Source organism: Rutidosis leptorrhynchoides, chromosome 2 (assembly GCF_046630445.1).
Source record: "Rutidosis leptorrhynchoides isolate AG116_Rl617_1_P2 chromosome 2, CSIRO_AGI_Rlap_v1, whole genome shotgun sequence".
NCBI classification, from domain to species: Eukaryota; Viridiplantae; Streptophyta; class Magnoliopsida; order Asterales; family Asteraceae; genus Rutidosis; species Rutidosis leptorrhynchoides.
In genome coordinates this window covers 252747301-252761684 of record NC_092334.1, presented here as the reverse complement: position 1 = coordinate 252761684, position 14384 = coordinate 252747301, and the positions used below count along the sequence as shown (strand labels likewise).

The 14384-nt window shown below is 36.0% G+C and overlaps 1 non-coding gene across 1 annotated transcript; it reads right to left on the bottom strand.

Moving 5' to 3' along the window:
• Positions 1-374: 374 nt before the first annotated feature.
• Positions 375-481, bottom strand: LOC139895521 (small nucleolar RNA R71). The gene has a single exon (XR_011775956.1). It is a non-coding gene; the product is annotated as a small nucleolar RNA R71 (small nucleolar RNA).
• Between the last annotated feature and the right edge of the window lie 13903 nt (positions 482-14384).

Genomic DNA, 14384 nt, shown 5'->3' with positions numbered 1-14384 from the left:
ATCCAAATGACCTACCAATGTGGAATACCAGACAAACTGCTCCCCCTCTCGCTCTTGCACCTATAAGAAGACCTGAAATTGAGGTTGAAAACTGGGAAGTCAAGGGGCAGTTTATGCACATGGTACGTGAGAACCAATTCGACGGAAGACTTAATAATAATTCGATAGAACATCTAGAAGCTATTGAAGATTTATGTGAACTGTATAAAAACAAAGATGTTTCTTCAGATGCATTTAAGTTAAGAACTTTTCCATACTCGTTAATCGGAGACGCAAAAGCATGGTTGAATGCATCAAAACTTGATTCTATTACAACTTTCAACGAATTAAGAGATAAATTCATTACCCGATTTTTCCCACCGGCAAAAGCCGAAAGACTTAGAACTGAAATCACCACTTTTAAACAAAAGTCGGATGAAACTCTTTATAATGCATGGGAAATATTAAAAATAGTGTTACGAAATTGTCCGCAACACGGATTGCAAAAAGGGTAAATAGTACAAACTTTTTATCGTGGTATTGATGAACATACTCGTGGTATATTAGATTCCTCCGCTGGAGGAGTATTTATGTACAAATCACCAAATCAAGCGTATGACATGTCAGAAGACATGTCAGTTCATACTTTTGAATGGACACCATCTAGAGATCAAAAACCTAGAAGGAGGGTGGCAAGCCTTGAATAAAATGAAGACAACAACACAACCATAGCTTCACTGTCGAATCAATTCAAAAAGTTTGGAAGAGAAATAGAGAAACTAAATTCAACAGTTTTAGCATTGCAAGTAGGCTTTGAAATCTGTGGACAGCCACATTTCACGAAAGATTGTGATATCAATGATTGGCCAATGAACTCAGTAGCACAAGTTAATTTTATGGCCAATCAAAGACAAGGCAATTTTCAAGGAGGGAATTCTAATTATCAACCTGCAAACCCAGGATATCAAAACCCGAAGAATTTTGCTTTTCAAAGAAATGGACCACCTGGCTTTTTCAATAGAAACCAACCTCCATTTCCACCTCAACAAAATTTCCAACAACAACCGTATCAATAACAAAATCATAACACGCAGCCAGTAGAGAAGAAATCTAACTTTGAAGAAGTTATGATGAATTTTGTCAAAGGTCAATCAGAAAAGAATGAGCAAATGAAGAGACAATTACATCATTCCCAAACGGAAACGAGCAAGTACAAAGGAATCATCAAGCATCAATTCAAAACCTTGAAAGAGATATGGGAAGAATATCCCAATTTCTTGCTGCAAGGCAATCGGGCACTTTACCATCCAACACGCAACCAAACTCTAAGGGTAAGGAAACTCAAAATTCAAGTAATATTTCACAAGTTAATTCTATCACTACGCGAACTGGGTTAACCATTAACCCAGAGATTCCAAAGTCTCTCACTCCTATTCATGTTTCACAAGAAAACGAACCTGTGGTGGAAGAAAATACGATGCAAACCACAAGTGCACCAAAGACTCAAAATCAACCACCATTGAAGGTATACAAACCTCAAATTCCATATCTGCAAAGTTTGAAGAAAGGTAAATTACAAGCACAATTCAACAAGTTTGCTGACATGATTAAGCAAATTTGTATAAATGTGCCGCTTGTAGATGTTCTTGTGGGTATGCCGAATTATGGAAGATTTATCAAAGATCTCATAGATAACAAAGGAAAATATGCAGAAGTTTCAACCACATTCCTTAATGAGGAATGCTCAGCAATTTTACAAAAGCAAAATATGCCACAAAAACTTAGAGATCCTGGAAGTTTCATCATTCCTTGTCTAATGGGAGATTCAGTAATGTACGATGCATTAGTTGATTTAGGAGAGAGTATTAACCTTATGCCTCACTCCTTGTACTTAAAATTGAACTTAGGTGATCTAAAACCAACCATGATGTGTATAGAATTAGCTAATAGAACTTACAACTATCCTATTGGCATTGCTGAAAATCTACCGGTTAAAGTAAATCACTTAATCTTTCCTGCTGATTTCGTTGTTCTTGAAATGGAAGAAGATAGTAAGGTTCCCCTAATTCTAGGGCGTCCCTTTTTAAACACTGCAGACGCAATTGTGCGCATAAAAGAGAAAAATCTCAGCTTAGGTGTGGGGGAGGATAAAATTATATTGAACATAGATAAGGCTATGAAACACCCTATGTCTCCTGATGACGAATGTTTCCAAATAGACATTGTTGATTGTTGTATTAAGGAAGAACTACAAGAACTATTAAATGTCGACACCTCAGATTTCACTCCGATGGGTGAAGGTGAAGATTTTTATGTCGATATAGAGTTAGACGAGCTGTTGAAGGTATTCACTGATGAAGAATACGTAGAAGAAGAAATTCCCGGGGAAGATGAACCTTTTGAAGAAATTACCGATGGTAATAGGTTCCGGATAAAATCTTCCTTGGAAGAACCACCCACCTTGGAACTTAAAGAACTCCCGAAACATTTGGAGTATGCTTATCTCCAAGGAACGTCACAATTACCCGTCATAATTTCATCAAAACTTTCCGATGACGAAAAGGGTAGGTTAATGTCTATTTTAAAAACCCATAAAAAGGCAATTGCCTGGAAAACAACTGATATTACAGGGATTAACCCTGCTTATTGTACCCACAAGATCCTAATGGAAGAAGATTTTAAACCCGTGGTACAAAGGCAACGGAGGTTAACCCTAACATGAAAGAAGTTGCCAAAAAGGAGGTCATCAAATTACTTGATGCCGGGTTAATTTACCCTATATCCGATAGCCCGTGGGTTAGTCCTGTGCAAGTAGTACCCAAGAAAGGAGGTACGACTGTTATTCTAAATGATAAAGACGAACTCGTTCCTACAAGAACAGTCACTGGGTGGAGAGTCTGTATAGACTATCGTCGTCTAAACGACGCTACAAGGAAAGATCATTTCCCGCTACCATTTATCGACCAAATACTAGAACGTTTGGCAGGAAAAGATTACTATTGTTTCCTTGATGGATTCTCCGGTTATTTTCAAATTCCAATTGATCCAAAAGACAAAGACAAGACCACATTTACTTGTCCATTTGGTACTTTTGCCTATGGACGAACGCCATTCGGATTATGCAACGCACCAGGTACCTTCCAAAGGTGTATGATGGCAATTTTTCATGACATAATTGAAGAAAGTATAGAAGTCTTTATGGATGATTTCTCTATTTTTGGAAACTCCTTCACCTCATGTCTCTCAAACCTTGAACGAATGCTAATTTGTTGTGAAGAATCAAATCTTGTTTTAAACTAGGAGAAATGCCACTTCATGGTGAAGGAATGCATTGTTTTAGGACACAAGATTTCTCGAGCTGAAATGGAAGTAGACAAAGCTAAGATCGACGTTATTTCAAAACTTGCTCCTCCAACTAATGTTAAGGGAATTCGTAGTTTCCTTGGTCATGCAGGATTCTATCGGAGATTCATAAAGGACTTTTCCAAAATTGCTCAACCCATGACTAAACTTCTTGAGAAAGACTGTACATTTAATTTCAACGACGAGTGTCTAAATGCTTTCTCCATTCTGAAAGAGAAACTTACGAATGCATCCATTATGGTATCACCCGACTGGTCTAAACCTTTCGAGCTAATGTGTGATGCTAGTGATTTCGTGCTGGGAGCTGTTTTAGGTCAACGTAAAGATAACAAATTTCAACCAATCTACTATGCAAGTAAAACACTTACAAGAGCTCAGTTGAATTACACAACTACTGAGAAGGAGCTTCTTGTAGTAGTTTTTGCTTTCAATAAGTTTAGATCTTACCTAGTGTTATCTAAAACAATTATTTATACCGATCATTCAGCCCTAAAGTACTTATTCAAAAAGCAAGATGCTAAACGTAGACTAATTCATTGGATTCTTCTCCTACAAGAATTCGACATTGAAATCAAGGATAAAAAGGGCGCTGAAAATCTCGCTGCAGATCACTTGTCCCGTCTTGAGAATCCTAACTTAGAAACACTCGATGAATCTGTTATTCACGATACTTTTCCAGACGAGTTCCTAATGAAAATTAAAACGGAAGAAGAAATTCCATGGTTTGCGGACTTTGCCAATTATCTAGCCGCATGAATTCTTGTTAAAAATCAAACTCATCAGCAAAAGAAGAAATTTTTCGCTGATCTGAAGTTTTACTTCTGGGAAAGCCCTAATCTCTTTCGTATAGGAGCAGATCAAGTTATTCGTCGATGTGTATATGGCAAAGAAGCGCAACAAATTCTAGAGCACTGTCATCAAGGACCGGCTTGACTCAGGTTTTTACTGTCCTATAATTTTCAAAGATGCATACAATATGGTAAAAACCTATGATGCTTGTCAAATATCTAGAAATATCTCCAAGAGAGACGAAATACCACAACAAAGCATCCTAGTATGCGAAGTATTTGACATTTGAGGTATTGACTTCATGGGTCCATTACCCGCTTCTAACAAATGCACATACATTCTCGCAGCAGTCGATTACGTTTCTAAATGGGCTGAAGCAAAAGCCCTACCCACTAACGATGCTCGAGTTGTTGTTAGCTTTCTTAAAAACCTTTTCTCACATTTCGGGAATCCAAAAGCATTAATCTGTGATCGTGGAACTCATTTTACAAATCAATTACTCGAGAAAGTACTTGAAAAGTACGGAGTTAATCATCGTTTCTCAACTTCTTACCACCCTCAAACGAGTGGCCAAGTTGAAAACACAAATCGAGGTCTTAAACGAATTTTAGAAAGAACGGTTAAAAATAATCCAAAAATCTGGCATCGAAAGCTAGATGATGCGTTGTGGGCATTTAGAACCGTATTTAAAACACCCATTGGTACTACTCCTTTTCAATTAATATATGGTAAGGCGTGTCATCTACATGTCGAGGTTGAACACAAGGCATATTGGGCACTAAAAGAATGTAATACAGACCTTTTGGAAGCCGGAGAAAATCGATTCTTACAATTACATGAATTAGACGAGCTAAGACTTCAAGCATATGAAAACTCGAGATCTTACAAAGAGAAAACTAAGAAATGGCACGATGCTCCGTTAAAAGAGAAGAAAGCATTTGAACTAGGAGACAAAGTTCTAGTTTTTCAGTCACGTTTTAAGTTTTCACCTGGGAAACTTAAGTCTCGATGGACGGGACCGTATGAAGTAAAACACGCATTTCCAACTGGATACGTAGAGTTATATGACAAGAATGGTGGTATTTTTAATGTGAATGGTCATAGACTTAAATTTTATTAAGAAGTTCAACAACACTGAAAGAAATGACATCACATTCTACCCTAAGGACAAATGAATACAGGGTAATTTTAGGTAACCACTCGCCTTCTTAAAACGTTTCAAAATATTTCGAGAGTGGAGCCTGATTGGTCTTTCCCTAGCAGACACTAAAGAACTAGTCTTCTCCCTCCATTCTGAATTTTTTTTTTTTTAAGTTTTGTGTGAATTTAAAAACAAAATTTACTTTATTTCATTAAGTTTAAAAAAATGATTTCTAAAATTCGTCGTGAGTTAAACTCTAGGTCGTAGAACTGAAATTGCTTTACCCAAGGACGGGGCGAAAAATTTTGTTATCAATATTTAAATATTATTGATCTAAAGTATGCCAAAAATACTATATGAATGTGGGGTAATATATCAAACTTTAAAAATATGTATATATGTTTGTAGTTTATATAAGGGTAAAAGACGCATTTTCAAAGACTGGTATTAAGTTACAACTTTTTATCTAAAGAGGTTTTAACTCCCTTTCTATACTAATTGCCCTCGTGAATTTTATCTTGTCTGATTTCATTGCAATTGAGGGCATTGCATGATCTCAAGTGTGGGGAGGGGTTATAAATTCTCTCGGGTTTATACACTTGACTTATTTTCTAAATTTTGTGAAAAATTTAAAAAAAATTTAACTAAATGAATTCAAATCTTGTTTAATATGTTTATAAATGATAAAACTAGGTGTTAAAGCCGAAATTAATGTTACCTCAAGGAGAACAAAAACTGAGAAACTACCAAATTTATGAATTTATTTGATTAAATTAGGAATTAAAAGATTCATGAAAAAAGCCAAGTGTGGGGAGATTTGTCAATATATATGAACTATTATCACATGTTTGTGTGAAATTTATTGCAGGTACTTTTACTTTGGGCTGTATAAATTTGTTTTACCCATTAAATTGTGAAAATTAAAGAAAAGATGGATCTACTTGATGAATCAATTCCATCATTAAAATGAAGTAAAGTCTTTAGAAAAAGAAACGCGCTTCTTGATTTAGGTCAGGAAGTTGTCGTCCAAACCAGTTGTAGAGTCTATGAAAAACCTTGAAAAGTTTTCTCGAAAATAAGCTGGAAATTCACGGACCTCGGCATCATACAGGGTCGCCAAGTGGTCAGACTTATCCTAACCATGAGAGGATCTGTCTCGTAAAATAGGGAGGGCGCCATGCAAATTAGCTTGATAAAACTAATGAATCAGACCCCCAGAAAGGATAATCTCCTTTAAGATTAAAAATCAGCTTTTAAGCCTGATAATACTCAATCCTTGAGATTGACCTAAAAGATTGAGAATTACAAACTCATGGAATTCAATGATATCTAAACTCGAGCTTGAACGAGAAAATATTTTGATCCAATTAAAACCAATTTATTTTCTAAAAACCTATTTTCAATGCGTTCATAACCATTGAACATAAAATCCTGAGAATTCATCAGAATTCATTAGGTCACCTGAATCAAATTAGGTGTCAACCGTAAGAACGGTGGTTGCGTAGCATGGTCGAAGATAGGACCTTGTGCCAGACCGATAAATTATAGGGTGATATTTGCTATTTCTCCGATAAAGGATAGTAATTGCATCCGACACGTTTTTGGACCATAATCAAATGCATGTCATTAGACATTGCCTTAACAGTTGCTTATTCAATGCTTTCCTTTACAACCGGACAGTAGTTTACCAAAAGGTAATATACGGGACAAGTAAACTAGATGTGTGCTTTCCTAATACAAGGTTGGCAAGTGGGTGACACAAAACCGCAAGATTTGAGCTAAAGTTTTACCTTATAAAACCCACAAAACCCACAAAACATGTTGCAAACACCGGTGAAGGGTTATTTCGGAAAACTTATCTAGGGTAAAAGCTAGAATGAATTTTCAAAAGATCAAATATTTTCATAAAGATCCAATTTCCTTAAAGGATCTAAATTTTTATAGTCATGTGGGACTGTAAACCACAATGTTACTTTCATTGTTCATACCGCCGTACCAAAATCACTGATGTATAAAGTGTGAGAATAAAAAAGTGATTCAAGTGAAGTTTATTTCAAGTTATATATTGCTTGAGGACAAGCAACGTTCAAGTGTGGGGATATTTGATATTGCTTAAAACGATCATATATTTAGACACAATATCGTTCCAATATGTAAAGAATTTAATGGTAATTTCCTTATTTTTAGTTGTAATCGTTTAAATAAATAAGTGCGAAGACGAAAGACGCAAATCGCTCGAAAATGAAGATTTAAAGACGAAAACGAAGATTTGAAAGACGAAAACGTCCAAAATGCTCAAACGTACAAGTTACACTCCAAGTGGTTTAATTTATCGATGAATAACATCTAAAAATTGACAAGAGTACAAGCCGCGGAACGCAAAGTACAAGATATTAAATCATACGAAAAATCGTTCGAGAAATCGGAACGGAGACATAAACCGGGCATAAATGTACGAGACAAAGGAGCTAAAATTACAAGTCAACTATGCACAAGAATATAATATAATATATATATAATTAATAATAATAATAATAATAATAATAATATAATAATAATAATATAATAAATATAATATAAATTAATAAATCAATGCAGCCATCATGATACGAATATGAATGATGCAACTTGCAATTCAATAATTCTTAATCGTATTTCAATAAACAAATAGTGAAAAATTCGTCCTATAAATACACGGATATCTTCAAAGCTTCAAATCACCAATTCACAATATTACTTCACACAGAGCAAGTTTCATTTTCAATTCTCACTTTCAAGTTTTAATATTTTAGTTTTTATTTTAATCCAAGTTCTAAGTAGTAGTTTGTGGTGTAATTCAAGTTTACGTGTATTGTAGTACTGCTTTTCTACCATTCCAACTCATTGTAAGTCTCCACGTCCCAACTTTGTTAATATTATTAAGTATTGTTATTGTTGTTATTATTATCGTTATTATTTATTATTACCATCGTTATTATTATTGTCGTTATTATTATTGTTACTATTTTTATTATTATTATTGTCAATTATTATTATCGTCGTTATAATTTATTGTTCCTATTATTATTGTTATCATTTATTATTATTGTTATCATGTCCACTTTATATAATTTATATTTTTATGCCGTTATAATGTCCAACTAAAAACTCATAGTGGAAACTAAAATGTAGAACCTCTGGATAAATGAATTGAACCATATTATAATATTATGATATAACTTCGACTATTTAATATTAAGTTTAATCACTGACCCATTGTTATATAATTTAATATTTTCACCCCTATCACATGATTTATTAAGATTGATAAGAAAAAGTTAATTAATTTTACATAAATTGTGCTTCAACACTTTAGTGATCTAGACGGACATATGGACAAATTATTGATAACAATTTAGAAGTGTGATCCGGTGGTTTGGGTAATATTATAGTTTATATAATCGTGTAATTATAAAAAGGGAAGACCGTTATAATTTTGGTATTAGCGAAAGTTAAAACAGGATTAAATCTCAATTTGAATAGTTAGGGTATAATTTAATTTGCTAAAACGAGATCTAACGAAAGTTAGATTTAATTTTAGTTAGTTAAATCTTTATAAATCAAAAGATAAAATATAAGGATATATTAAAACATCGTAATCGGACTTAAAAACAATCCATAATCCATAGGGGACATATTTTAGTAGCCACTACTTTACTTTATTTTAAATCTCATAAATTTCACTTTTTACTACATAGGTAAATTTTAATCACCTTTTACTATATTACTATCTTTTTAATTCAAAACTCTGTTTACAATTTTTTGAAATTATATATATTCTTACCGTATCATCTTGGAAGAGATAAATTAGTCTATGAGGTTAGAATTTAGTTTTTAATTATTTTAGAAGGCAAGTTGATTGTGGTGGCTGCCTTAGATGCGACAAACAAGAAAGAAGGTACAAGGTTTTTACTTTTATTTTTATTATTTATTTTTGAAAGTTACGAATTGAAGTTCAAGAGCATATGCAAACTTTAGTCCTACCTCCTTGAATATTGTTTTATCATCAATTAACTGGTATATTTAATTTAATTTAATTGCAATGATAAAGATTAATTTTTTAGTTTTAATTAGTTTATTTGCATTTTAATTAATATAGTGAAGCTTTAATATAGATAGCATTTAATTTTATAATTTTATTTAGTTTCGTTAATTTAGTTAATTTCACTTTTCTTTTTAGTTAAATTTAAATTCCGTTTAGTTAAAAATTAAAGCCTAATCCAAAATCCCCCTTTTATTTAGTTTAACTTTTAGCAATTAAAAATCTTGAAAACTCCATTTCCCTGTGGAACGAACCGAATTTACCAAATAAAATATTACTATACGAATGGGACTAGTTGCCTATATGTGTGAAATCAATCCGAAATCATAAAAACGCCATATAATCACAACCAATTCGTGTAATAAAATCAATTCAAATCCGTTCAAAATAAATGGACACGATCACGCACATCAACTTTTTGGCACCGCTGCCGGGGAAGTTGGTAGTTAAATAAATAGATAATTTTTTCTGATTCGTAGTAGTAGTTGGATTTGTACGTGGACTAGGTTATTGGAGCCAAACAGTACCCAATTACATTGGGACCAAACGAATCCTGCCCCTCTGCTGCATCTTTTGGCTATTCGAAATGTGGGAAAAATCAGAAGAAAAATCTGTTTGTTTAAAGGTTTTTATCATTGTTTTTATGTTATTCGATCCTCTCGTGGAAATTCATTTCCAAGAAAGTTCAATGTTTATGAATAAATCCTTTTGATCTTTGTACAATTTCCCAATTGTATGACCCGTTCAGGAAATCCTAAACTCGTTGCACTTAATCCAGAACATGAAAGAGGCTTGATCAAAAGATTAAAACAGGAAAAACAAAAAAAATTAGGTAGTACTAGTAAACCGAAAACACCAAAAAATATCAAAAAACAAGTAGGAAACACTAGTGGTCAACCAGAAATCAAAACTGAACCTGAAACCTTGTGGAACGAACCGGATTTACCAAATAAAATATTACTATACGAATGGGACTAGTTGCCTATATGTGTGAAATCAATCAGAAATCATAAAAACGCCATATAATCACAACCAATTCGTGTAATAAAATCAATTCAAATCCGTTCAAAATAAAAGGACACGATCACGCACATCAGTCATCATTCCTTCATAACACCTATAAATACACAAGAAGAATCATTCATTACACAGCACTGGATGCATCAATGTTACTCTGTCCAAATTTCATACTATAGCATTTTCCAGCTGTAAATCTAACTTCAAAAAAGACTCCAGTCGATATCGGAGTTAATCTTCTCTCTAAGATATTAACTTATTCGATCCTGATCGAATAAGGTTAATTCCATCAATTGTTTTACACCCTTGAAATCCAGATTTCAAACCGGAGTTTGCACAGTTATTGGAGTTAACACATTCGATCCCCTCTTTCTCATCAATTAAGCAATCAAATCCAAGATCTATTTCGTATATTATGATTTTGGTTTGGTCAAATGGTGCTATCTAAGGGTACGAAATTAATCACTCATCACCTTAACGAGCTAGACGATGCAGATGCAAACCCAAATAACGCAACGATAGATGACTTATACATGATTCACTCATGGGCTATTGGGCAGTGACGGAAAGCATAGGCTTTAGATGAGTGGATACACGAACCCATCATCTTCTTGTCGTTATTTAATATAAACCCTTCTTCTGAACTGGTCATCATTAGGGCACACATCTCCAATTGCCAAATTGGCCGAATATACACTGACACCAGTGCAGGAGCAGAGGTCATGTTCGAACACTGCTTTTTGCAGTTACCGGAGAGCATTTGCCGGCAAAAGAAAGTTGCGACCTCACCGCTGGCAGGATTCAACAGTGCTGCAACTTGGCCAGTAGGCTCCATCACGTTGGAAGTTGTACTAGGGAAATTGCCTTTCCAAAGCACCACAGACATAGAATTTTCTATTGTTAAAACAGACTCACAGTACAACGTTATACTAGGGCGTAATGCCATGTAAAAATTTAGAGCAACTACATCAACAGTACACGGCATGTTGAAATTTCCAACCCGAGCTGGCATAGCAACAATCCGGACACAAGAGCTGGAACCGATTGAGTGCTTGCAGATATTCAAAGGCACCGATAATATCATAATGCATGATGGCGGCTAGGTGTCACCAAATCCTAAATATTCGGAGCAACAGATCCAGGTCGGTACCAATCTGAGAACTAACGCCAAAGACACGCTCTGTAAACTTTTAGCAGCAACTATCAACGTCTTTGCTTGCATCTGACATGACCGGTGTCCCACAAAAGATAGCACAACATCGGCTAAATGTGAACCCGAACGTTATACCTGTCGCCCAGAAGAAACGAGCAATGGGTTTCGAACAAAGCAAGTTTCTAGATGACGAAGTACAAAGGTTGGTTGATGCAGGGATAATGAAGGAGGTGAAATATCAAACATGGGTAGCCAACCCAGTCATGGTAAAAAAGGAGGATGGCTCCTGGTGTATGTGTGTCGACTACAAAGATAACAATAAAGCTTGCCCAAAAGACAACTACCCCTTGTCGGAGATTGATTGGAAAGTCAAATCCTTCGTAGGTTTCAAGTTCAAAAGCTTCCTGGACACATACAGAGGTTACCAACAAATACGAGTGGCTGAAGCTGATGAAGAAAAAACCGCGTTCTTTACGAACAAAGGGATCTTTTGTTATACCAAAATGCCATTCAATTTAAAGAACGCATGAGCAACATACCAAAAGGTAATCGACAAGGCATTCCAGGATCAGATTGGACGGAAAATCGAGGCGTACGTAGATGATATCGTCATCAAAAGTGACTCAGAAGAGCAGATGATTTTAGACATCATCGAAACATTCGATTCGCTATGAAAATTCAACATGAAACTAAACCGTCCAAATGTTCCTTTGGGGGTGAAGAAGGTCGCTTCTTATGGTTTACAGTCACCCCGAGAGGAATCAAGGCAAATCTGAAGAAAATTTAGGCAATTGAGAACATTCAATCGCCCAGGAGTAAAAAAGACGTGCAGAGTCTAAACGGAAAGTTAGCGGCATTAAAAAGATTCCTTTCACGGGCTGCCGACAGATCTTTACCTTTCTTGCAAACATTAAAGGGATGTTTGAACAAAAAAGACTTTGTTTGGATGAAGGATGCCGAGAAATCCTTCCTGGATATGAAGCCATTCCTAAAGGAGCTACACATGCTCATGACACCAGTTCAGGGAGAAACCCTTATGGTATACCTTGTCGCTTCCTCCGAGGCAATAAGCTCGGTACTAATCATCGACCGAGGTAAAACCCAAATGCCAGTATACTTTGTAAGCAAGGTACTCCAAAACGGAGAAGTGAACTACCCTGCAATGGAAAAGCTAATCTATGCCCTAGTGCACACGGCAAGAAGGTTATGTCGATATTTTCAAGCACATCCGATACAGTTCCTCACGGACTAACCTATCAAACATGTCCTGACAAGACCGGAAATTTTTGATAGAATGGATAAATGGACAATTGAACTCGGCGAGCATGAAATCAGTTTCCTCCTGAGAAGTTCCGTCAAGTGTTAGGTGATAGCTGACTTCCTGTTGGAGCTCCCTTCCAACATAATGAAGCACCATGAAACTCCCGTCACAAGAAGGGACAAAGACGAACTGTGGGAGTTATATACGGATGGAGTGTGTAGCAAAGAAGGAGCCGACATGGGTTTGCTTCTCGTATCCTGGAATGGAGAGGAAATAAACTATGCCATCCAGTTAAAATTCATCGCTTCGAACAACAAGGCAGAGTATGAAGCTTTGTTAGCTGGATTATGTCTAGAAAAAAGCATCGATGTACAGCAGCTTACGGCCTACATTGACTCACAACTAGTAGCAAGCCAGCTAAATGATAGTTTCGAAGCACAAGACGTATCAATGCAAAAATACCTAGAGCTTGCAAAAGCCCTAGTCAAAACTTCTCAACATTTGAAATCAATCAAATAACCGTAACCAAAAAGCAGACGCCTTAAGCAAACTCGCTTCCCTATTATACCACCACTTCACCAAAAAGGTCATGTTTGAGATAGTGGAAAGAAAGTCAACCGATGAAGGCACTCTCATGGCGACAATAACTGAAGAAGAAGATTGTTGGATGACACCCTTTATACAATATCTTACTGAGGGAATCCTCCTGGAAGACAAGTTAAAAGCTCGAAGGGTCCAGATGCGAGCACCGATGTACCATTTCCAAGACGGCACCCTATACAGAAAATCCTTTATAGAGCCATATTTGAGATGCATCGGACCAACACAGGATAAAGAAATCATACAAGAAATGCACGAAGGAGCCTGCTCGACACACTCTGGCTACTGAATGATAGTTAGCAGAATCAAAAGAATGGGTTATTTCTGGCCACACATGTACCGGGATACATATGATCTACTTGTGAACTACGAGGCATGTCAAATACATGTTCCTGTCACCAGATCTCCTCGGTGTAACATGATATCAATACATGCTGCTTGGCCATTCCCAAAGGGTGTCGGAAATGTTAAATTCTTAGTCGTTGCAATCGACTACTTCACAAAATGGATCGAGGCAAAACCATTAAGCGTGATTACCGGAAGAAAGATCCTAACCTTCGTCTGGGAGGACATCGTTTTCCACTTTGGCTTACCAAGAAAAATAGTCAGCGACAACGGCACACAATTTTGAACATAACCCATTTAGGGATTGGTGTATAGACATGTACATTCAATAATCATTCACCTCCGTGGCATACTCACGGGACAACGAACAGGTTGAAGTCACTAACAGGGAAATTGTTGCTGGAAAAAAAGCCAGACTAGATAAACATCGGCAGGGATGGGTAGACGAACTCCAACACGTACTATGGGCACACCAGACAACACCGAAAGCAAGCATGAACGAAACACCAATATGGCACCGAGGCGGTTATCCCGGCTGAGATACTTGTCTTGACTACATGTATTACGGTGTTCAATGAACACCAAAGCGACGAAGCATTACGAGAAAATCTAGACGCCCTTGAAGAACGTCTAACAATAGCACAAATCCGATAGG